The 24,323-nt window shown below is 28.9% G+C and overlaps 1 protein-coding gene across 1 annotated transcript in view; it reads right to left on the bottom strand.

The window, feature by feature from the left end:
• Positions 1–24,323, bottom strand: part of dnd (dead end) — a 28,751-nt gene that overhangs the window by 3,726 nt on the left and 702 nt on the right. The gene's annotated exons all lie outside the window — the stretch shown is intronic.

Raw genomic sequence — 24,323 nt, 5'->3', positions numbered from 1 at the left:
AATGGTCGAATAAAAATGTGGCTAAATATTGATTCAAGGAAGGCAGGAATTTTTAGCTTTGCACGTTTTTAGAATTGTAAATTGAGTATGCAGATTTATAAACCAAATAACAACGTAAAAAGAACCGTTTTCCGAATTGAAATTAATGCATTTTTGGCTTAGTTATAAAAATTTTAAACTATGAGTTCTAGAAAAAATTGTCAAATAAAAATGTGGCTAAATATTGATTCAAGGAAGGCAGGAATTTTTAGCTTTGCACGTTTTTAGAATTGTAAATAGAGTATGCAGATTTATAAACCAAATAACAACGTAAATAGAACCGTTTTCCGAATTGAAATTAATGCATTTTTGGCTTAGTTATAAAAATTTTAAACTAAGAGTTCTAGAAAAAATGGTCAAATAAAAAGGTGCCTTAAGGAAATTATACCTTCAGTCAGATGATTGAAACTATGTGAAGGACTCATTTCCGACCCTATAAATCATATATTTTCTTGATCGGCATCAACAGGGGAATCATTCTATCCATGTCCGGTCAAAAAATAAATTATCGAGATTTTTTCCAAAATTTGAAAAAATGATAAGGGGTTACATCATTAAAATTGTCAAAAATTGGCACAAATTTCAATTTTCTAAAATTGGAAATTGAGTATGCAGATTTATAAAGCTTGTAAAAACTTACATAGAAACGGTTTCCGAAGTGAAATTAACGCATTTTTGGCTTAGTTATGAACTTTTTAAGCTTCGATTTTGCGCCAAAAATGGTCGAATAAAAATGTGGCTAAATATTGATTCAAGGAAGGCAGGAATTTTTAGCTTTGCACGTTTTTAGAATTGTAAATTGAGTATGCAGATTTATAAACCAAATAACAACGTAAATAGAACCGTTTTCCGAATTGAAATTAATGCATTTTTGGCTTAGATATAAAAATTTTAAACTATGAGTTCTAGAAAAAATTGTCAAATAAAAAGGTGGCTAAATATTGACTCAAGGAAGGCAGAAATTTTTAGCTTTGCACGTTTTTAGAATTGTAAATTGAGTATGCAGATTAATAAAACAAATAACAACGTAAATAGAACCGTTTGCCGAATTAAAATTAATGCATTTTTAGCTTAGTTATGAAATTTTTAAACTTTGATTTTCCGAAAAAGTTGTCAAATAAAAATGTGGCTAAAGGAAATTATACCTTTAGTCAGATGATTGAAACTATGTGAAGGACTCATTTCCGACCCTATAAATCATATATTTTCTTGATCGGCATCAACAGGGGAATCATTCTAGCCATGTCCGGTCAAAAAATAAATTATCGAGATTTTTTCCAAAATTTGAAAAAATGATAAGGGGTTACATCATTAAAATTGTCAAAAATTGGCAAAAATTTCAATTTTCTAAAATTGGAAATTGAGTATGCAGATTTATAAAGCTTATAAAAACTTACATAGAAACGGTTTCCGAAGTGAAATTAACGCATTTTTGGCTTAGTTATGAACTTTTTAAGCTTCGATTTTGCGCCAAAAATGGTCGAATAAAAATGTGGCTAAATATTGATTCAAGGAAGGCAGGAATTTTTAGCTTTGCACGTTTTTAGAATTGTAAATAGAGTATGCAGATTTATAAACCAAATAACAACTTAAAAAGAACAGTTTTCCGAATTGAAATTAATGCATTTTTGGCTTAGTTATAAAAATTTTAAACTATGAGTTCTAGAAAAAATTGTCAAATAAAAATGTGGCTAAATATTGATTCAAGGAAGGCAGGAATTTTTAGCTTTGCACGTTTTTAGAATTGTAAATAGAGTATGCAGATTTATAAACCAAATAACAACGTAAATAGAACCGTTTTCCGAATTGAAATTAATGCATTTTTGGCTTAGTTATAAAAATTTTAAACTATGAGTTCTAGAAAAAATGGTCAAATAAAAAGGTGCCTTAAGGAAATTATACCTTCAGTCAGATGATTGAAACTATGTGAAGGACTCATTTCCGACCCTATAAATCATATATTTTCTTGATCGGCATCAACAGGGGAATCATTCTAGCCATGTCCGGTCAAAAAATAAATTATCGAGATTTTTTCCAAAATTTGAAAAAATGATAAGGGGTTACATCATTAAAATTGTCAAAAATTGGCAAAAATTTCAATTTTCTAAAATTGGAAATTGAGTATGCAGATTTATAAAGCTTGTAAAAACTTACATAGAAACGGTTTCCGAAGTGAAATTAACGCATTTTTGGCTTAGTTATGAACTTTTTAAGCTTCGATTTTGCGCCAAAAATGGTCGAATAAAAATGTGGCTAAACATTGATTCAAGGAAGGCAGGAATTTTTAGCTTTGCACTTTTTTAGAATTGTAAATTGAGTATGCAGATTTATAAACCAAATAACAACGTAAATAGAACCGTTTTCCGAATTGAAATTAATGCATTTTTGGCTTAGTTATAAAAATTTTAAACTAAGAGTTCTAGAAAAAATGGTCAAATAAAAAGGTGCCTTAAGGAAATTATACCTTCAGTCAGATGATTGAAACTATGTGAAGGACTCATTTCCGACCCTATAAATCATATATTTTCTTGATCGGCATCAACAGGGGAATCATTCTAGCCATGTCCGGTCAAAAAATAAATTATCGAGATTTTTTCCAAAATTTGAAAAAATGATAAGGGGTTACATCATTAAAATTGTCAAAAATTTGCACAAATTTCAATTTTTTAAAATTGGAAATTGAGTATGCAGATTTATAAAGCTTATAAAAACTTACATAGAAACGGTTTCCGAAGTGAAATTAATGCATTTTTGGCTTAGTTATGAAATTTTTAAACTTTGATTTTCCGAAAAAATTGTCAAATAAAAATGTGGCTAAACATTGATTCAAGGAAGGCAGGAATTTTTAGCTTTGCACTTTTTTAGAATTGTAAATTGAGTATGCAGATTTATAAACCAAATAACAACGTAAATAGAACCGTTTTCCGAATTGAAATTAATGCATTTTTGGCTTAGATATAAAAATTTTAAACTATGAGTTCTAGAAAAAATTGTCAAATAAAAAGGTGGCTAAATATTGACTCAAGGAAGGCAGAAATTTTTAGCTTTGCACGTTTTTAGAATTGTAAATTGAGTATGCAGATTAATAAACCAAATAACAACGTAAATAGAACCGTTTGCCGAATTAAAATTAATGCATTTTTAGCTTAGTTATGAAATTTTCAAACTTTGATTTTCCGAAAAAATTGTCAAATAAAAATGTGGCTAAAGGAAATTATACCTTTAGTCAGATGATTGAAACTATGTGAAGGACTCATTTCCGACCCTATAAATCATATATTTTCTTGATCGGCATCAACAGGGGAATCATTCTAGCCATGTCCGGTCAAAAAATAAATTATCGAGATTTTTTCCAAAATTTGAAAAAATGATAAGGGGTTACATCATTAAAATTGTCAAAAATTGGCACAAATTTCAATTTTCTAAAATTGGAAATTGAGTATGCAGATTTATAAAGCTTATAAAAACTTACATAGAAACGGTTTCCGAAGTGAAATTAATGCATTTTTGGCTTAGTTATGAAATTTTTAAACTTTGATTTTCCGAAAAAATTGTCAAATAAAAATGTGGCTAAACATTGATTCAAGGAAGGCAGGAATTTTTAGCTTTGCACTTTTTTAGAATTGTAAATTGAGTATGCAGATTTATAAACCAAATAACAACGTAAATAGAACCGTTTGCCGAATTAAAATAATGCATTTTTGGCTTAGTTATAAAAATTTTAAACTATGAGTTCTAGAAAAAATTGTCAAATAAAAAGGTGGCTAAATATTGACTCAAGGAAGGCAGAAATTTTTAGCTTTGCACGTTTTTAGAATTGTAAATTGAGTATGCAGATTAATTAACCAAATAACAACGTAAATAGAACCGTTTGCCGAATTAAAATTATTGCATTTTTAGCTTAGTTATGAAATTTTTAAACTTTGATTTTCCGAAAAAATTGTCAAATAAAAATGTGGCTAAAGGAAATTATACCTTTAGTCAGATGATTGAAACTATGTGAAGGACTCATTTCCGACCCTATAAATCATATATTTTCTTGATCGGCATCAACAGGGGAATCATTCTAGCCATGTCCGGTCAAAAAATAAATTATCGAGATTTTTTCCAAAATTTGAAAAAATGATAAGGGGTTACATCATTAAAATTGTCAAAAATTGGCAAAAATTTCAATTTTCTAAAATTGGAAATTGAGTATGCAGATTTATAAAGCTTATAAAAACTTACATAGAAACGGTTTCCGAAGTGAAATTAACGCATTTTTGGCTTAGTTATGAACTTTTTAAGCTTCGATTTTGCGCCAAAAATGGTCGAATAAAAATGTGGCTAAACATTGATTCAAGGAAGGCAGAAATTTTTAGCTTTGCACTTTTTTAGAATTGTAAATTGAGTATGCAGATTTATAAACCAAATAACAACGTAAATAGAACCGTTTTCCGAATTGAAATTAATGCATTTTTGGCTTAGATATAAAAATTTTAAACTATGAGTTCTAGAAAAAATTGTCAAATAAAAAGGTGGCTAAATATTGACTCAAGGAAGGCAGAAATTTTTAGCTTTGCACGTTTTTAGAATTGTAAATTGAGTATGCAGATTAATAAACCAAATAACAACGTAAATAGAACCGTTTGCCGAATTAAAATTAATGCATTTTTAGCTTAGTTATGAAATTTTCAAACTTTGATTTTCCGAAAAAATTGTCAAATAAAAATGTGGCTAAAGGAAATTATACCTTTAGTCAGATGATTGAAACTATGTGAAGGACTCATTTCCGACCCTATAAATCATATATTTTCTTGATCGGCATCAACAGGGGAATCATTCTAGCCATGTCCGGTCAAAAAATAAATTATCGAGATTTTTTCCAAAATTTGAAAAAATGATAAGGGGTTACATCATTAAAATTGTCAAAAATTGGCACAAATTTCAATTTTCTAAAATTGGAAATTGAGTATGCAGATTTATAAAGCTTATAAAAACTTACATAGAAACGGTTTCCGAAGTGAAATTAATGCATTTTTGGCTTAGTTATGAACTTTTTAAGCTTCGATTTTGCGCCAAAAATGGTCGAATAAAAATGTGGCTAAACATTGATTCAAGGAAGGCAGAAATTTTTAGCTTTGCACTTTTTTAGAATTGTAAATTGAGTATGCAGATTTATAAACCAAATAACAACGTAAATAGAACCGTTTGCCGAATTAAAATTAATTTGAATGAATAACGCATTTTTGGCTTAGTTATGAACTTTTTAAGCTTCCATTTTGCGCCAAAAATGGTCGAATGAAAATGTACCTAAATATTGACTCAAGGAAGGCAGAAATTTTTAGCTTTGCACGTTTTAGAATTGTAAATTGAGTATGCAGATTAATAAACCAAATAACAACGTAAATAGAACCGTTTGCCGAATTAAAATTAATTTGAATGAATAACGCATTTTTGGCTTAGTTATGAACTTTTTAAGCTTCCATTTTGCGCCAAAAATGGTCGAATGAAAATGTACCTAAATATTGACTCAAGGAAGGCAGAAATTTTTAGCTTTGCACTTTTTTAGAATTGTAAATTCAGTATGCAGATTTATAAACCTAATAACAACGTAAATAGAACCGTTTTCCGAATTGCAATTAATGCATTTTTGGCTAAGTTATGAACTTTTTAAACTATGATTTTCCAAAAAAATTGTCAAATAAATATGTGGCTAAAGGGTATTATACCTTCAGTAAGATGATTGAAACTATGTGAAAGACACATTTCCGACCCTATAAATCATATATTTTCTTGATCGGCATCAACAGGGGAATCATTCTAGCCATGTCCGGTCAAAAAATAAATTATCGAGATTTTTTCCAAAATTGGAAAAAATTTCAATTTTCTAAAATTGGAAATTGAGTATGCAGATTTATAAAGCTTATAAAAACTTACATAGAAACGGTTTCCGAAGTGAAATTAACTCATTTTTGGCTTAGTTATGAACTTTTTAAGCTTCGATTTTGCGCCAAAAATGGTCGAATGAAAATGTACCTAAATATTGACTCAAGGAAGGCAGAAATTTTTAGCTTTGCACTTTTTTAGAATTGTAAATTCAGTATGCAGATTTATAAACCTAATAACAACGTAAATAGAACCGTTTGCCGAATTAAAATTAATGCATTTTTAGCTTAGTTATGAAATTTTTAAACTTTGATTTTCCGAAAAAATTGTCAAATAAATATGTGGCTAAAGGGTATTATACCTTCAGTCAGATGATTGAAACTATGTGAAGGACTCATTTCCGACCCTATAAATCATATATTTTCTTGATCGGCATCAACAGGGGAATCATTCTAGCCATGTCCGGTCAAAAAATAAATTATCGAGATTTTTTCCAAAATTGGAAAAAATTTCAATTTTCTAAAATTGGAAATTGAGTATGCAGATTTATAAAGCTTATAAAAACTTACATAGAAACGGTTTCCGAAGTGAAATTAATGCATTTTTGGCTTAGATATAATAATTTTAAACTATGAGTTCTAGAAAAAATTGTCAAATAAAAAGGTGGCTAAATATTGACTCAAGGAAGGCAGAAATTTTTAGCTTTGCACGTTTTAGAATTGTAAATTGAGTATGCAGATTAATAAACCAAATAACAACGTAAATAGAACCGTTTGCCGAATTAAAATTAATGCATTTTTAGCTTAGTTATGAAATTTTTAAACTTTGATTTTCCGAAAAAATTGTCAAATAAATATGTGGCTAAAGGGTATTATACCTTCAGTCAGATGATTGAAACTATGTGAAGGACTCATTTCCGACCCTATAAATCATATATTTTCTTGATTGGCATCAACAGGGGAATCATTCTAGCCATGTCCGGTCAAAAAATAAATTATCGAGATTTTTTCCAAAATTGGAAAAAATTTCAATTTTCTAAAATTGGAAATTGAGTATGCAGATTTATAAAGCTTATAAAAACTTACATAGAAACGGTTTCCGAAGTGAAATTAACTCATTTTTGGCTTAGTTATGAACTTTTTAAGCTTCGATTTTGCGCCAAAAATGGTCGAATGAAAATGTACCTAAATATTGACTCAAGGAAGGCAGAAATTTTTAGCTTTGCACTTTTTTAGAATTGTAAATTCAGTATGCAGATTTATAAACCTAATAACAACGTAAATAGAACCGTTTTCCGAATTGAAATTAATGCATTTTTGGCTTAGATATAATAATTTTAAACTATGAGTTCTAGAAAAAATTGTCAAATAAAAAGGTGGCTAAATATTGACTCAAGGAAGGCAGAAATTTTTAGCTTTGCACGTTTTTAGAATTGTAAATTGAGTATGCAGATTAATAAACCAAATAACAACGTAAATAGAACCGTTTGCCGAATTAAAATTAATGCATTTTTAGCTTAGTTATGAAATTTTTAAACTTTGATTTTCCGAAAAAATTGTCAAATAAATATGTGGCTAAAGGGTATTATACCTTCAGTCAGATGATTGAAACTATGTGAAGGACTCATTTCCGACCCTATAAATCATATATTTTCTTGATCGGCATCAACAGGGGAATCATTCTAGCCATGTCCGGTCAAAAAATAAATTATCGAGATTTTTTCCAAAATTTGAAAAAATGATAAGGGGTTACATCATTAAAATTGTCAAAAATTGGAAAAAATTTCAATTTTCTAAAATTGGAAATTGAGTATGCTGATTTATAAAGCTTATAAAAACTTACATAGAAACGGTTTCCGAAGTGAAATTAACTCATTTTTGGCTTAGTTATGAACTTTTTAAGCTTCGATTTTGCGCCAAAAATGGTCGAATGAAAATGTACCTAAATATTGACTCAAGGAAGGCAGAAATTTTTAGCTTTGCACTTTTTTAGAATTGTAAATTCAGTATGCAGATTTATAAACCTAATAACAACGTAAATAGAACCGTTTTCCGAATTGAAATTAATGCATTTTTGGCTTAGATATAATAATTTTAAACTATGAGTTCTAGAAAAAATTGTCAAATAAAAAGGTGGCTAAATATTGACTCAAGGAAGGCAGAAATTTTTAGCTTTGCACGTTTTAGAATTGTAAATTGAGTATGCAGATTAATAAACCAAATAACAACGTAAATAGAACCGTTTGCCGAATTAAAATTAATGCATTTTTAGCTTAGTTATGAAATTTTTAAACTTTGATTTTCCGAAAAAATTGTCAAATAAATATGTGGCTAAAGGGTATTATACCTTCAGTCAGATGATTGAAACTATGTGAAGGACTCATTTCCGACCCTATAAATCATATATTTTCTTGATCGGCATCAACAGGGGAATCATTCTAGCCATGTCCGGTCAAAAAATAAATTATCGAGATTTTTTCCAAAATTTGAAAAAATGATAAGGGGTTACATCATTAAAATTGTCAAAAATTGGCAAAAATTTCAATTTTCTAAAATTGGAAATTGAGTATGCAGATTTATAAAGCTTATAAAAACTTACATAGAAACGGTTTCCGAAGTGAAATTAACGCATTTTTGGCTTAGTTATGAACTTTTTAAGCTTCGATTTTGCGCCAAAAATGGTCGAATGAAAATGTACCTAAATATTGACTCAAGGAAGGCAGAAATTTTTAGCTTTGCACTTTTTTAGAATTGTAAATTCAGTATGCAGATTTATAAACCTAATAACAACGTAAATAGAACCGTTTTCCGAATTGAAATTAATGCATTTTTGGCTTAGATATAATAATTTTAAACTATGAAGTCTAGAAAAAATTGTCAAATAAAAAGGTGGCTAAACATTGACTCAAGGAAGGCAGAAATTTTTAGCTTTGCACGTTTTAGAATTGTAAATTGAGTATGCAGATTAATAAACCAAATAACAACGTAAATAGAACCGTTTGCCGAATTAAAATTAATGCATTTTTAGCTTAGTTATGAAATTTTTAAACTATGATTTTCCGAAAAAATTGTCAACTAAATATGTGGCTAAAGGGTATTATACCTTCAGTCAGATGATTGAAACTATGTGAAGGACTCATTTCCGACCCTATAAATCATATATTTTCTTGATCGGCATCAACAGGGGAATCATTCTAGCCATGTCTGGTCAAAAAATAAATTATCGAGATTTTTTCCAAAATTTGAAAAAATGATAAGGGGTTACATCATTAAAATTGTCAAAAATTGGCAAAAATTTCAATTTTCTAAAATTGGAAATTGAGCATGCAGATTTATAAAGCTTATAAAAACTTACATAGAAACGGTTTCCGAAGTGAAATTAACGCATTTTTGGCTTAGTTATGAACTTTTTAAGCTTCGATTTTGCGCCAAAAATGGTCGAATGAAAATGTACCTAAATATTGACTCAAGGAAGGCAGAAATTTTTAGCTTTGCACTTTTTTAGAATTGTAAATTCAGTATGCAGATTTATAAACCTAATAACAACGTAAATAGAACCGTTTTCCGAATTGAAATTAATGCATTTTTGGCTTAGATATAATAATTTTAAACTATGAGTTCTAGAAAAAATTGTCAAATAAAAAGGTGGCTAAATATTGACTCAAGGAAGGCAGAAATTTTTAGCTTTGCACGTTTTAGAATTGTAAATTGAGTATGCAGATTAATAAACCAAATAACAAAGTAAATAGAACCGTTTGCCGAATTAAAATTAATGCATTTTTAGCTTAGTTATGAAATTTTTAAACTTTGATTTTCCGAAAAAATTGTCAAATAAATATGTGGCTAAAGGGTATTATACCTTCAGTCAGATGATTGAAACTATGTGAAGGACTCATTTCCGACCCTATAAATCATATATTTTCTTGATCGGCATCAACAGGGGAATCATTCTAGCCATGTCCGGTCAAAAAATAAATTATCGAGATTTTTTCCAAAATTTGAAAAAATGATCATTAAAATTGTCAAAAATTGGAAAAAATTTCAATTTTCTAAAATTGGAAATTGAGTATGCAGATTTATAAAGCTTATAAAAACTTACATAGAAACGGTTTCCGAAGTGAAATTAACGCATTTTTGGCTTAGTTATGAACTTTTTAAGCTTCGATTTTGCGCCAAAAATGGTCGAATGAAAATGTACCTAAATATTGACTCAAGGAAGGCAGAAATTTTTAGCTTTGCACTTTTTTAGAATTGTAAATTCAGTATGCAGATTTATAAACCTAATAACAACGTAAATAGAACCGTTTTCCGAATTGAAATTAATGCATTTTTGGCTTAGATATAATAATTTTAAACTATGAGTTCTAGAAAAAATTGTCAAATAAAAAGGTGGCTAAATATTGACTCAAGGAAGGCAGAAATTTTTAGCTTTGCACGTTTTTAGAATTGTAAATTGAGTATGCAGATTAATAAACCAAATAACAACGTAAATATAACCGTTTGCCGAATTAAAATTAATGCATTTTTAGCTTAGTTATGAAATTTTTAAACTTTGATTTTCCGAAAAAATTGTCAAATAAAAATGTGGCTAAAGGAAATTATACCTTTAGTCAGATGATTGAAACTATGTGAAGGACTCATTTCCGACCCTATAAATCATATATTTTCTTGATCGGCATCAACAGGGGAATCATTCTAGCCATGTCCGGTCAAAAAATAAATTATCGAGATTTTTTCCAAAATTTGAAAAAATTATAAGGGGTTACATCATTAAAATTGTCAAAAATTGGCAAAAATTTCAATTTTCTAAAATTGGAAATTGAGTATGCAGATTTATAAACCTTATAAAAACTAACATAGAAACGGTTTCCGAAGTGAAATTAACGCATTTTTGGCTTAGTTATGAACTTTTTAAGCTTCGATTTTGCGCCAAAAATGGTCGAATGAAAATGTACCTAAATATTGACTCAAGGAAGGCAGAAATTTTTAGCTTTGCACTTTTTTAGAATTGTAAATTCAGTATGCAGATTTATAAACCTAATAACAACGTAAATAGAACCGTTTTCCGAATTGAAATTAATGCATTTTTGGCTTAGATATAATAATTTTAAACTATGAGTTCTAGAAAAAATTGTCAAATAAAAAGGTGGCTAAATATTGACTCAAGGAAGGCAGAAATTTTTAGCTTTGCACGTTTTAGAATTGTAAATTGAGTATGCAGATTAATAAACCAAATAACAACGTAAATAGAACCGTTTGCCGAATTAAAATTAATGCATTTTTAGCTTAGTTATGAAATTTTTAAACTTTGATTTTCCGAAAAAATTGTCAAATAAAAATGTGGCTAAAGGAAATTATACCTTTAGTCAGATGATTGAAACTATGTGAAGGACTCATTTCCGACCCTATAAATCATATATTTTCTTGATCGGCATCAACAGGGGAATCATTCTAGCCATGTCCGGTCAAAAAATAAATTATCGAGATTTTTTCCAAAATTTGAAAAAATGATAAGGGGTTACATCATTAAAATTGTCAAAAATTGGCAAAAATTTCAATTTTCTAAAATTGGAAATTGAGTATGCAGATTTATAAACCTTATAAAAACTAACATAGAAACGGTTTCCGAAGTGAAATTAACGCATTTTTGGCTTAGTTATGAACTTTTTAAGCTTCCATTTTGCGCCAAAAATGGTCGAATGAAAATGTACCTAAATATTGACTCAAGGAAGGCAGAAATTTTTAGCTTTGCACTTTTTTAGAATTGTAAATTCAGTATGCAGATTTATAAACCTAATAACAACGTAAATAGAACCGTTTTCCGAATTGAAATTAATGCATTTTTGGCTTAGATATAAAAATTTTAAACTATGAGTTCTAGAAAAAATTGTCAAATAAAAAGGTGGCTAAATATTGACTCAAGGAAGGCAAAAATTTTTAGCTTTGCACGTTTTTAGAATTGTAAATTGAGTATGCAGATTAATAAACCAAATAACAACGTAAATAGAACCGTTTGCCGAATTAAAATTAATGCATTTTTAGCTTAGTTATGAAATTTTTAAACTTTGATTTTCCGAAAAAATTGTCAAATAAATATGTGGCTAAAGGGTATTATACCTTCAGTCAGATGATTGAAACTATGTGAAGGACTCATTTCCGACCCTATAAATCATATATTTTCTTGATCGGCATCAACAGGGGAATCATTCTAGCCATGTCCGGTCAAAAAATAAATTATCGAGATTTTTTCCAAAATTTGAAAAAATGATAAGGGGTTACATCATTAAAATTGTCAAAAATTGGCAAAAATTTCAATTTTCTAAAATTGGAAATTGAGTATGCAGATTTATAAACCTTATAAAAACTAACATAGAAACGGTTTCCGAAGTGAAATTAACGCATTTTTGGCTTAGTTATGAACTTTTTAAGCTTCGATTTTGCGCCAAAAATGGTCGAATGAAAATGTACCTAAATATTGACTCAAGGAAGGCAGAAATTTTTAGCTTTGCACTTTTTTAGAATTGTAAATTCAGTATGCAGATTTATAAACCTAATAACAACGTAAATAGAACCGTTTTCCGAATTGAAATTAATGCATTTTTGGCTTAGATATAAAAATTTTAAACTATGAGTTCTAGAAAAAATTGTCAAATAAAAAGGTGGCTAAATATTGAGGAAGGCAGAAATTTTTAGCTTTGCACGTTTTTAGAATTGTAAATTGAGTATGCAGATTAATAAACCAAATAACAACGTAAATAGAACCGTTTGCCGAATTAAAATTAATGCATTTTTAGCTTAGTTATGAAATTTTTAAACTTTGATTTTCCGAAAAAATTGTCAAATAAAAATGTGGCTAAAGGAAATTATACCTTTAGTCAGATGATTGAAACTATGTGAAGGACTCATTTCCGACCCTATAAATCATATATTTTCTTGATCGGCATCAACAGGGGAATCATTCTAGCCATGTCCGGTCAAAAAATAAATTATCGAGATTTTTTCCAAAATTTGAAAAAATGATAAGGGGTTACATCATTAAAATTGTCAAAAATTGGCAAAAATTTCAATTTTCTAAAATTGGAAATTGAGTATGCAGATTTATAAACCTTATAAAAACTTACATAGAAACGGTTTCCGAAGTGAAATTAACGCATTTTTGGCTTAGTTATGAACTTTTTAAGCTTCGATTTTGCGCCAAAAATGGTCGAATGAAAATGTACCTAAATATTGACTCAAGGAAGGCAGAAATTTTTAGCTTTGCACTTTTTTAGAATTGTAAATTCAGTATGCAGATTTATAAACCTAATAACAACGTAAATAGAACCGTTTTCCGAATTGAAATTAATGCATTTTTGGCTTAGATATAAAAATTTTAAACTATGAGTTCTAGAAAAAATTGTCAAATAAAAAGGTGGCTAAATATTGACTCAAGGAAGGCAGAAATTTTTAGCTTTGCACGTTTTTAGAATTGTAAATTGAGTATGCAGATTAATAAACCAAATAACAACGTAAATAGAACCGTTTGCCGAATTAAAATTAATGCATTTTTAGCTTAGTTATGAAATTTTTAAACTTTGATTTTCCGAAAAAATTGTCAAATAAAAATGTGGCTAAAGGAAATTATACCTTTAGTCAGATGATTGAAACTATGTGAAGGACTCATTTCCGACCCTATAAATCATATATTTTCTTGATCGGCATCAACAGGGGAATCATTCTAGCCATGTCCGGTCAAAAAATAAATTATCGAGATTTTTTCCAAAATTTGAAAAAATGATAAGGGGTTACATCATTAAAATTGTCAAAAATTGGCAAAAATTTCAATTTTCTAAAATTGGAAATTGAGTATTGATTCAAGGAAGGCAGGAATTTTTAGCTTTGCACGTTTTTAGAATTGTAAATTGAGTATGCAGGTTTATAAACCAAATAACAACGTAAATAGAACCGTTTTCCGAATTGAAATTAACGCATTTTTGGCTTAGTTATGAACTTTTTAAGCTTCGATTTTGCGCCAAAAATGGTCGAATAAAAATGTGGCTAAACATTGACTCAAGGAAGGCAGGAATTTTTAGCTTTGCACGTTTTTAGAATTGTAAATTGAGTATGCAGATTTATAAACCAAATAACAACGTAAATAGAACCGTTTGCCGAATTAAAATTAATGCATTTTTGGCTTAGTTATGAAATTTTTAAATTTTGATTTTCCGAAAAAATGGTCAAATAAAAATGTGGCTAAAGGAAATTATACCTTTAGGCAGATGATTGAAACTATGTGAAGGACTCATTTCCGACCCTATAAATCATATATTTTCTTGATCGGCATCAACAGGGGAATCATTCTAGCCATGTCCGGTCAAAAAATAAATTATCGAGATTTTTTCCAAAATTTGAAAAAATGATAAGGGGTTACATCATTAAAATTGTCAAAAATTGGCAAAAATTTCAATTTTCTAAAATTGGAAATTGAGTATGCAGATTTATAAAGCTTATAAAAACTTACATAGAAACGGTTTCCGAAGTGAAATTAACGCATTTTTGGCTTAGTTATGAACTTTTTAAGCTTCGATTTTGCGCCAAAAATGGTCGAATAAAAATGTGGCTAAATATTGATTCAAGGAAGGCAGGAATTTTTAGCTTTGCACGTTTTTAGAATTGTAAATTGAGTATGCAGGTTTATAAACCAAATAGCAACGTAAATAGTACCGTTTTCCGAATTGAAATTAACGCATTTTTGGCTTAGTTATGAACTTTTTAAGCTTCGATTTTGCGCCAAAAATGGTCGAATAAAAATGTGGCTAAATATTGACTCAAGGAAGGCAGGAATTTTTAGCTTTGCACGTTTTTAGAATTGTAAATTGAGTATGCAGATTTATAAACCAAATAACAACGTAAATAGAACCGTTTGCCGAATTAAAATTAATGCATTTTTGGCTAAGCTATGAACTTTTTAAACTATGATTTTCCGAAAAAATTGTCAAATAAAAATGTGGCTAAAGGAAATTATACCTTCAGTCAGATGATTGAAACTATGTGAAGGACTTATTTCCGACCCTATAAATCATATATTTTCTTGATCGGCATCAACAGGGGAATCATTCTAGCCATGTCCGGTCAAAAAATAAATTATCGAGATTTTTTCCAAAATTTGAAAAAATGATAATATACATTCATGATACACATGATAATATACATCATTCAAATTGTCAAAAATTGGCAAAAATTGCAATTTTCTAAAATTGGAAATTGAGGTTGCAGATTTATAAAGCTTATAAAAACTTACATAGAAACGGTTTCCGAAGTGAAATTAACGAATTTTTGGCTTAGTTATGAACTTTTTAAGCTTCGATTTTGCGCCAAAAATGGTCGAATAAAAATGTGGCTAAATATTGACTCAAGGAAGGCAGGAATTTTTAGCTTTGCACGTTTTTAGAATTGTAAATTGAGTATGCAGATTTATAAACCAAATAACAACGTAAATAGTACCGTTTTCCGAATTGAAATTAACGCATTTTTGGCTTAGTTATGAACTTTTTAAGCTTCGATTTTGCGCCAAAAATGGTCGAATAAAAATGTGGCTAAACATTGACTCAAGGAAGGCAGGAATTTTTAGCTTTGCACGTTTTTAGAATTGTAAATTGAGTATGCAGATTTATAAACCAAATAACAACGTAAATAGAACCGTTTGCCGAATTAAAATTAATGCATTTTTGGCTAAGCTATGAACTTTTTAAACTATGATTTTCCGAAAAAATTGTCAAATAAAAATGTGGCTAAAGGAAATTATACCTTTAGTCAGATGATTGAAACTATGTGACGGACTCATTTCCGACCCTATAAATCATATATTTTCTTGATCGGCATCAACAGGGGAATCATTCTAGCCATGTCCGGTCAAAAAATAAATTATCGAGATTTTTTCCAAAATTTGAAAAAATGATAAGGGGTTACATCATTAAAATTGTCAAAAATTGGCAAAAATTTCAATTTTCTAAAATTGGAAATTGAGTATGCAGATTTATAAACCTTATAAAAACTTACATAGAAACGGTTTCCGAAGTGAAATTAACGCATTTTTGGCTTAGTTATGAACTTTTTAAGCTTCGATTTTGCGCCAAAAATGGTCGAATGAAAATGTACCTAAATATTGACTCAAGGAAGGCAGAAATTTTTAGCTTTGCACTTTTTTAGAATTGTAAATTCAGTATGCAGATTTATAAACCTAATAACAACGTAAATAGAACCGTTTTCCGAATTGCAATTAATGCATTTTTGGCTAAGTTATGAACTTTTTAAACTATGATTTTCCGAAAAAATTGTCAAATAAAAATGTGGCTAAAGGAAATTATACCTTCAGTCAGATGATTGAAACTATGTGAAGGACTCATTTCCGACCCTATAAATCATATATTTTCTTGATCGGCATCAACAGGGGAATCATTCTAGCCATGTCCGGTCAAAAAATAAATTATCGAGATTTTTTCCAAAATTTGAAAAAATGATAAGGGGTTACATCATTAAAATTGTCAAAAATTGGCAAAAATTTCAATTTTCTAAAATTGGAAATTGAGTATGCAGATTTATAAAGCTTATAAAAACTTACATAGAAACGGTTTCCGAAGTGAAATTAACGCATTTTTGGCTTAGTTATGAACTTTTTAAGCTTCGATTTTGCGCCAAAAATGGTCGAATAAAAATGTAGCTAAATATTGACTCAAGGAAGGCAGAAATTTTTAGCTTTGCACGTTTTTAGAATTGTAAATTCAGTATGCAGATTTATAAACCTAATAACAACGTAAATAGAACCGTTTTCCGAATTGCAATTAATGCATTTTTGGCTAAGTTATGAACTTTTTAAACTATGATTTTCCGAAAAAATTGTCAAATAAATATGTGGCTATAGGGTATTATACCTTCAGTCAGATGATTGAAACTATGTGAAGGACTCATTTCCGACCCTATAAATCATATATTTTCTTGATCGGCATCAACAGGGGAATCATTCTAGCCATGTCCGGTCAAAAAATAAATTATCGAGATTTTTTCCAAAATTTGAAAAAATGATAAGGGGTTACATCATTAAAATTGTCAAAAATTGGCAAAAATTTCAATTTTCTAAAATTGGAAATTGAGTATGCAGATTTATAAACCTTATAAAAACTTACATAGAAACGGTTTCCGAAGTGAAATTAACGCATTTTTGGCTTAGTTATGAACTTTTTAAGCTTCGATTTTGCGCCAAAAATGGTCGAATGAAAATGTACCTAAATATTGACTCAAGGAAGGCAGAAATTTTTAGCTTTGCACTTTTTTAGAATTGTAAATTCAGTATGCAGATTTATAAACCTAATAACAACGTAAATATAACCGTTTTCCGAATTGCAATTAATGCATTTTTGGCTTAGATATAAAAATTTTAAACTATGAGTTCTAGAAAAAATTGTCAAATAAAAAGGTGGCTAAATATTGACTCAAGGAAGGCAGAAATTTTTAGCTTTGCACGTTTTTAGAATTGTAAATTGAGTATGCAGATTAATAAACCAAATAACAACGTAAATAGAACCGTTTGCCGAATTAAAATTAATGCATTTTTAGCTTAGTTATGAAATTTTTAAACTTTGATTTTCCGAAAAAATTGTCAAATAAAAATGTGGCTAAAGGAAATTATACCTTTAGTCAGATGATTGAAACTATGTGAAGGACTCATTTCCGACCCTATAAATCATATATTTTCTTGATCGGCACCAACAGGGGAATCATTCTAGCCATGTCCGGTCAAAAAATAAATTATCGAGATTTTTTCCAAAATTTGAAAAAATGATAAGGGGTTACATCATTAAAATTGTCAAAAATTGGCAAAAATTTCAATTTTCTAAAATTGGAAATTGAGTATGCAGATTCATAAACCTTATAAAAACTTACATAGAAACGGTTTCCGAAGTGAAATTAACGCATTTTTGGCTTAGTTATGAACTTTTTAAGCTTCGATTTTGCGCCAAAAATGGTCGAATGAAAATGTACCTAAATATTGACTCAAGGAAGGCAGAAATTTTTAGCTTTGCACGTTTTTAGAATTGTAAATTGAGTATGCAGATTTATAAACCAAATAACAACGTAAATAGAACCGTTTTCCGAATTGCAATTAATGCATTTTTGGCTAAGTTATGAACTTTTTAAACTATGATTTTCCGAAAAAATTGTCAAATAAATATGTGGCTAAAGGGTATTATACCTTCAGTCAGATGATTGAAACTATGTGAAGGACTCATTTCCGACCCTATAAATCATATATTTTCTTGATCGGCATCAACAGGGGAATCATTCTAGCCATGTCCGGTCAAAAAATAAATTATCGAGATTTTTTCCAAAATTTGAAAAAATGATAAGGGGTTACATCATTAAAATTGTCAAAAATTGGCAAAAATTTCAATTTTCTAAAATTGGAAATTGAGTATGCAGATTTATAAACCTTATAAAAACTTACATAGAAACGGTTTCCGAAGTGAAATTAACGCATTTTTGGCTTAGTTATGAACTTTTTAAGCTTCGATTTTGCGCCAAAAATGGTCGAATAAAAATGTGGCTAAATATTGATTCAAGGAAGGCAGGAATTTTGAGCTTTGCACGTTTTTAGAATTGTAAATTGAGTATGCAGATTTATAAACCAAATAACAACGTAAATAGAACCGTTTGCCGAATTAAAATTAATGCATTTTTGGCTTAGATATAAAAATTTTAAATTATGAGTTCTAGAAAAAATTGTCAAATAAAAAGGTGGCTAAATATTGACTCAAGGAAGGCAGAAATTTTTAGCTTTGCACGTTTTTAGAATTGTAAATTGAGTATGCAGATTAATAAACCAAATAACAACGTAAATAGAACCGTTTTCCGCATTGCAATTAATGCATTTTTGGCTAAGTTATGAACTTTTTAAACTATGATTTTCCGAAAAAATTGTCAAATAAATATGTGGCTAAAGGTTCAGTCAGATGATTGAAACTATGTGAAGGACTCATTTCCGACCCTATAAATCATATATTTTCTTGATCGGCATCAACAGGGGAATCATTCTAGCCATGTCCGGTCAAAAAATAAATTATCGAGATTTTTTCCAAAATTTGAAAAAATGATAAGGGGTTACATCATTAAAATTGTCAAAAATTGGCAAAAATTTCAATTTTCTAAAATTGGAAATTGAGTATGCAGATTTATAAAGCTTATAAAAACTAACATAGAAACGGTTTCCGAAGTGAAATTAACGCATTTTTGGCTTAGTTATGAACTTTTTAAGCTTCCATTTTGCGCCAAAAATGGTCGAATGAAAATGTACCTAAATATTGACTCAAGGAAGGCAGAAATTTTTAGCTTTGAACTTTTTTAGAATTGTAAATTCAGTATGCAGATTTATAAACCTAATAACAACGTAAATAGAACCGTTTTCCGAATTGAAATTAATGCATTTTTGGCTTAGATATAAAAATTTTAAACTATGAGTTCTAGAAAAAATTGTCAAATAAAAAGGTGGCTAAATATTGACTCAAGGAAGGCAGAAATTTTTAGCTTTGCACGTTTTTAGAATTGTAAATTGAGTATGCAGATTAATAAACCAAATAACAACGTAAATAGAACCGTTTTCCGAATTGCAATTTATGCATTTTTGGCTAAGTTATGAACTTTTTAAACTATGATTTTCCGAAAAAATTGTCAAATAAATATGTGGCTAAAGGTTCAGTCAGATGATTGAAACTATGTGAAGGACTCATTTCCGACCCTATAAATCATATATTTTCTTGATCGGCATCAACAGGGGAATCATTCTAGCCATGTCCGGTCAAAAAATAAATTATCGAGATTTTTTCCAAAATTTGAAAAAATGATAAGGTGTTACATCATTAAAATTGTCAAAAATTGGCAAAAATTTCAATTTTCTAAAATTGGAAATTGAGTATGCAGATTTATAAAGCTTATAAAAACTTACATAGAAACGGTTTCCGAAGTGAAATTAACGCATTTTTGGCTTAGTTATGAACTTTTTAAGCTTCGATTTTGCGCCAAAAATGGTCGAATGAAAATGTACCTAAATATTGACTCAAGGAAGGCAGAAATTTTTAGCTTTGCACTTTTTTAAAATTGTAAATTCAGTATGCAGATTTATAAACCTAATAACAACGTAAATAGAACCGTTTTCCAAATTGCAATTAATGCATTTTTGGCTAAGTTATGAACTTTTTAAACTATGATTTTCCGAAAAAATTGTCAAATAAATATGTGGCTAAAGGGTATTATACCTTCAGTCAGATGATTGAAACTATGTGAAAGACTCATTTCCGACCCTATAAATCATATATTTTCTTGATCGGCATCAACAGGGGAATCATTCTAGCCATGTCCGGTCAAAAAATAAATTATCGAGATTTTTTCCAAAATTTGAAAAAATGATAAGGGGTTACATCATTAAAATTGTCAAAAATTGGCAAAAATTTCAATTTTCTAAAATTGGAAATTGAGTATGCAGATTTATAAAGCTTATAAAAACTTACATAGAAACGGTTTCCGAAGTGAAATTAACGCATTTTTGGCTTAGTTATGAACTTTTTAAGCTTCCATTTTGCGCCAAAAATGGTCGAATGAAAATGTACCTAAATATTGACTCAAGGAAGGCAGAAATTTTTAGCTTTGCACTTTTTTAGAATTGTAAATTCAGTATGCAGATTTATAAACCTAATAACAACGTAAATAGAACCGTTTTCCGAATTGAAATTAATGCATTTTTGGCTTAGATATAAAAATTTTAAACTATGAGTTCTAGAAAAAATTGTCAAATAAAAAGGTGGCTAAATATTGATTCAAGGAGGGCAGGAATTTTTAGCTTTGCACGTTTTTAGAATTGTAAATTGAGTATGCAGATTTATAAACCAAATAACAACGTAAATAGAACCGTTTGCCGAATTGAAATTAATGCATTTTTGGCTTAGATATAAAAATTTTAAACTATGAGTTCTAGAAAAAATTGTCAAATAAAAAGGTGGCTAAATATTGACTCAAGGAAGGCAGAAATTTTTAGCTTTGCACTTTTTTAGAATTGTAAATTCAGTATGCAGATTTATAAACCTAATAACAACGTAAATAGAACCGTTTTCCGAATTGAAATTAATGCATTTTTGGCTTAGATATAAAAATTTTAAACTATGAGTTCTAGAAAAAATTGTCAAATAAAAAGGTGGCTAAATATTGACTCAAGGAAGGCAGAAATTTTTAGCTTTGCACGTTTTTAGAATTGTAAATTGAGTATGCAGATTAATAAACCAAATAACAACGTAAATAGAACCGTTTACCGAATTGAAATTAATGCATTTTTGGCTTAGTTATGAAATTTTTAAACTTTGATTTTCCGAAAAAATTGTCAAATAAAAATGTGGCTAAAGGAAATTATACCTTTAGTCAGATGATTGAAACTATGTGAAGGACTCATTTCCGACCCTATAAATCATATATTTTCTTGATCGGCATCAACAGGGAAATCATTCTAGCCATGTCCGGTCAAAAAATAAATTATCGAGATTTTTTCCATAATTTGAAAAAATGATAAAATTGTCAAAAATTGGAAAAAATTTCAATTTTCTAAAATTGGAAATTGAGTATGCAGATTTATAAAGCTTATAAAAACTTACATAGAAACGGTTTCCGAAGTGAAATTAACGCATTTTTGGCTTAGTTATGAACTTTTTAAGCTTCGATTTTGCGCCAAAAATGGTCGAATGAAAATGTACCTAAATATTGACTCAAGGAAGGCAGAAATTTTTAGCTTTGCACTTTTTTAGAATTGTAAATTCAGTAAGCAGATTTATAAACCTAATAACAACGTAAATAGAACCGTTTTCCGAAATGAAATTAATGCATTTTTGGCTTAGTTATGAAATTTTTAAACTTTGATTTTCCGAAAAAATTGTCAAATAAAAATGTGGCTAAAGGAAATTATACCTTTAGTCAGATGATTGAAACTATGTGAAGGACTCATTTCCGACCCTATAAATCATATATTTTCATTCTAGCCATGTCCGGTCAAAAAATAAATTATCGAGATTTTTTCCAAAATTTGAAAAAATGATAAAATTGTCAAAAATTGGAAAAAATTTCAATTTTCTAAAATTGGAAATTGAGTATGCAGATTTATAAAGCTTATAAAAACTTACATAGAAACGGTTTCCGAAGTGAAATTAACGCATTTTTGGCTTAGTTATGAACTTTTTAAGCTTCGATTTTGCGCCAAAAATGGTCGAATAAAAATGTACCTAAATATTGACTCAAGGAAGGCAGAAATTTTTAGCTTTGCACGTTTTTAGAATTGTAAATTGAGTATGCAGATTAATAAACCAAATAACAACGTAAATAGAACCGTTTGCCGAATTAAAATTAATGCATTTTTGGCTTAGTTATAAAAATTTTAAACTATGAGTTCTAGAAAAAATTGTCAAATAAAAAGGTGGCTAAATATTGACTCAAGGAAGGTAGAAATTTTTAGCTTTGCACGTTTTAAGAATTGTAAATTGCGTATGCAGATTTATAAACCAAATAACAACGTAAATAGAACCGTTTGCCTAATTAAAATTAATGCATTTTTGGCTTAGTTATGAAATTTTTAAACTTTGATTTTCCGAAAAAATTTTCAAATAAAAATGTGGCTAAAGGGTATTATACCTTCAGTCAGATGATTGAAACTATGTGAAGGACTCATTTCCGACCCTATAAATCATATATTTTCTTGATCGGCATCAACAGGGGAATCATTCTAGCCATGTCCGGTCAAAAAATAAATTATCGAGATTTTTTCCAAAATTTGAAAAAATGATAAGGGGTTACATCATTAAAATTGTCAAAAATTGGCAAAAATTTCAATTTTCTAAAATTGGAAATTGAGTATGTAGATTTATAAAGCTTATAAAAACTTACATAGAAACGGTTTCCGAAGTGAAATTAACGCATTTTTGGCTTAGTTATGAACTTTTTAAGCTTCGATTTTGCGCCAAAAATGGTCGAATGAAAATGTACCTAAATATTGACTCAAGGAAGGCAGAAATTTTTAGCTTTGCACTTTTTTAGAATTGTAAATTCAGTATGCAGATTTATAAACCTAATAACAACGTAAATAGAACCGTTTTCCGAATTAAAATTAATGCATTTTTAGCTTAGTTATGAAATTTTTAAACTTTGAGTTCAAGAAAAAATTGTCAAATAAAAAGGTGGCTAAATATTGACTCAAGGAAGGTAGAAATTTTTAGCTTTGCACGTTTTAAGAATTGTAAATTGCGTATGCAGATTTATAAACCAAATAACAACGTAAATAGAACCGTTTGCCTAATTAAAATTAATGCATTTTTGGCTTAGTTATGAAATTTTTAAACTTTGATTTTCCGAAAAAATTTTCAAATAAAAATGTGGCTAAAGGGTATTATACCTTTAGTCAGATGATTGAAACTATGTGAAGGACTCATTTCCGACCCTATAAATCATATATTTTCTTGATCGGCATCAACAGGGGAATCATTCTAGCCATGTCCGGTCAAAAAATAAATTATCGAGATTTTTCCCAAAATTTGAAAAAATGATAAGGGGTTACATCATTAAAATTGTCAAAAATTGGCAAAAATTTCAATTTTCTAAAATTGGAAATTGAGTATGCAGATTTATAAAGCTTATAAAAACTTACATAGAAACGGTTTCAGAAGTGAAATTAACGCATTCTTGGCTTAGTTATGAACTTTTTAAGCTTCGATTTTGCGCCAAAAATGGTCGAATGAAAATGTACCTAAATATTGACTCAAGGAAGGCAGAAATTTTTAGCTTTGCACTTTTTTAGAATTGTAAATTCAGTATGCAGATTTATAAACCTAATAACAACGTAAATAGAACCGTTTTCCGAATTGAAATTAATGCATTTTTGGCTTAGATATAAAAATTTTAAACTATGAGTTCTAGAAAAAATTGTCAAATAAAAAGGTGGCTAAATATTGACTCAAGGAAGGCAGAAATTTTTAGCTTTGTACGTTTTTAGAATTGTAAATTGCGTATGCAGATTTATAAACCAAATAACAACGTAAATAGAACCGTTTGCCGAATTAAAATTAATGCATTTTTGGCTTAGTTATGAAATTTTTAAACTTTGATTTTCCAAAAAAATTGTCAAATAAAAATGTGGCTAAAGGGTATTATACCTTCAGTCAGATGATTGAAACTATGAGAAGGACTCATTTCCGACCCTATAAATCATATATTTTCTTGATCGGCATCAACAGGGGAATCATTCTAGCCATGTCCGGTCAAAAAATACATTTTCGATATTTTTCCAAATTTGAAAAAATGATAAGTGGTTACATTTTTTAATTTCTTTAAATTGTAAATTTAGTTTGCAGATTTATTAAT

This window comes from Drosophila serrata, unplaced genomic scaffold, assembly GCF_035046125.1.
Source record: "Drosophila serrata isolate PLE 108 unplaced genomic scaffold, ASM3504612v1 contig_376, whole genome shotgun sequence".
Classification (NCBI taxonomy): Eukaryota; Metazoa; Arthropoda; class Insecta; order Diptera; family Drosophilidae; genus Drosophila; species Drosophila serrata.
The sequence above is the reverse complement of the archived record's forward strand: the minus strand, read 5'-3'. Positions and strand labels throughout refer to the sequence as shown.